The sequence below is a fragment of the Austrofundulus limnaeus genome, unplaced genomic scaffold, assembly GCF_001266775.1.
Source record: "Austrofundulus limnaeus strain Quisiro unplaced genomic scaffold, Austrofundulus_limnaeus-1.0 Scaffold35, whole genome shotgun sequence".
Classification (NCBI taxonomy): domain Eukaryota; kingdom Metazoa; phylum Chordata; class Actinopteri; order Cyprinodontiformes; family Rivulidae; genus Austrofundulus; species Austrofundulus limnaeus.
In genome coordinates this window covers 2,045,279-2,047,640 of record NW_013952437.1, presented here as the reverse complement: position 1 = coordinate 2,047,640, position 2,362 = coordinate 2,045,279, and the positions used below count along the sequence as shown (strand labels likewise).

The following is a 2,362-nucleotide window of genomic DNA, read 5'->3' as shown; positions in this document are numbered from 1 at the left end:
CTTTAAAGGGACATATGCAAAATTGACTTTTTTTTAGCTTTACATCATGTTATAATGTCATTCCCTCATTAAAAACATACCCAGAGTGTTGCTTTGAATCATTCACGCATGTTTGAGAAATCCTTGAATCTCTTGTGGTAGCCAAGTGGAGCTGCCTAAATTGCTGGTACAAGGCACCACCTATTTGTACCTAGCTCCTCCCTGAAAGGAGGACAATTTCAAGGCATTTAGATAGGCTATGATGCAAAGTCAATTTTAGTYTTGAAAAATACAGCATTTTCATAACAACTGAAGGTAACATAGTTACTTGATCGTGGTGTAGAATTGAACTATGTGCATGGAACATACACAATACCCTCACCCCCTTTAATACTGTGACCAGTGACCAATAGTGACAAATCCAAATGTTTCTGGTCCATCAACTCACCATAGTTAAGTGTGAAATATTACTGATATGATTTTTAGTCTATAGTCTAACTCCATCACCATGACACGATAGATGTGTCATAGAATGTTTKTTTTTTCAGTTTGTGAAACCAACAGTGGTGTGAAAATCTACTTTATTTCATTGCTGAGATGATTTCCTGCAGTTGCCAATAAAAACTGTCATTTCTCGTGAATAATGTAATGTCTGGGAGAATTCGCAGCAGAWATGGCTTCACTGGATGTAGTGAAGGAGGAGGAAAATGACCTTTCTGAAACCTATCCTACACTTTATTCTCTCCTGACGATCTTTAGTTGTGTCAGAGGGGAAAACAGAAGCTGCCTAAAGCTCCGAGTTTCACTCCTGGCACAGAAATCCCGGTCTGCGCCGATTATTACTCTGAGGGCTTTAAACTGAATTTTCATGAGCGTCGTCCAAAACACATTAAGGATGTTAAATCTTAACTTGTTCATCATCACCATCATTTTAATAATGACTCAGCTGTCAGTCAGATTTATCTAGAGACCAGAGCTTAAAGTCACCACTAAGCCGTACAAATGAAATGCAAATTCAGCCTCCAAATGAAGATATCATGCCTAATATATGTTTTTCAGTTTGAATTGAAAGGGTTTTTTTTCCCCAGTGGCTGATTATGTTTTGAGATTTGCTTCAGGGATTCTAACCAAGCCCTTTCTTTTTTTTCCTATTGTATTCATATTTTTTGTCTCATCAACCACATAAAWATGAGGTGGATGCAAATTAGCCATATAGTGCTTGTGGCTAGATTTTAATTAGTTTTTATTGRCATATCTGTGCATTGAGTTAATTCTGTGCTTTATATTGTTCTGACTTTCTTTCTTAACAGCTTTTCCTGCATTGAAATTGATTAAAATCAGCTACTGTCACCTAGGACTCTCTGTCAACATTTTTTTAATGTCATGGTTTGGGAATTTTAAGACATAAACTCAACAAAGATAGTTCAGATCTTTCGAAATCAGCAAGTCCTGCAGAAAAGTTAAGAACATGAAAAATTATGAATCTGAAATTTCCATTTGGAATCAATAAAGTACTTTTTTAATTGAATTGAACAATTACTATCTTAGCTCTCTGAATGACCTTAGTTTGTAAGAATAGTTTATTTCTGATAGCATTMATGAGCATATGGCTAGTCTGAGCAGGTCAAGACCAAAGTGGTACACTGCCACTTAAAAACATCTCAGCAATCTTAGAAAAATTTATTGCTGTTCATGTGAGCAGTATTTAAAAAAAAACCTGTCCACTGTGGTCATTTCACATGACATGCTTATTAACTGGCACAAATAGCAGCAGCAACTAGCTGTAGCCCTKCCAGTGMAGCCTGGAGCACTTCTAGAYGGAATTTAACAATATTTAACTGTGTAAAACAAAACCAACATGGCTGTAAAGACTTATGAAATGAAATAACTTTTCCACCAAACCCCTTTTCTAAAACCTATTTTTAAGGTGAAGTAAATATTTGCAGTGCTTAGAGTTGGGCAAAATCATATCATGAGCAACTAGTCATATGTAAAACTGTCAACAATTAATATTTGCCACTTTGCAATAAATGCTATGTGATTGTGTATTGCATCACACTGTCACAATTAGGCGAGCATGTGACTAATGCCAGCAGGAAGCGCAGAGCAGCTAATGCTAACCTAACAAACTCTGAAACTCTAACATGAACCGGAGTACGAGATAAACCTGAAAATGTGCATCAAAGCCACAACGTTGGCTACACAGAGTTGTAGTTATCATCTATAAATTGTCATATAATCGTTATCAGCTAAAAGCTGCAATGACTCTTAATTTTTTTTGCCAATATCGCCCCTAACTTACAGTCAATCACATTCTGTGTGTGTGTGTGTGTGTGTGTGTGTGTGTGTGTGTGTGTGTGTGTGTGTGTGTGTGTGTGTGTGT

The 2,362-nt window shown here is 36.6% G+C and overlaps 1 protein-coding gene across 2 annotated transcripts in view; it reads left to right on the top strand.

Annotated features, from left to right (window-relative positions):
- The window catches only part of LOC106516082 (testis-expressed sequence 264 protein), a 59,664-nt gene that overhangs the window by 51,013 nt on the left and 6,289 nt on the right, over positions 1–2,362 (top strand). The window lies entirely within an intron of this gene.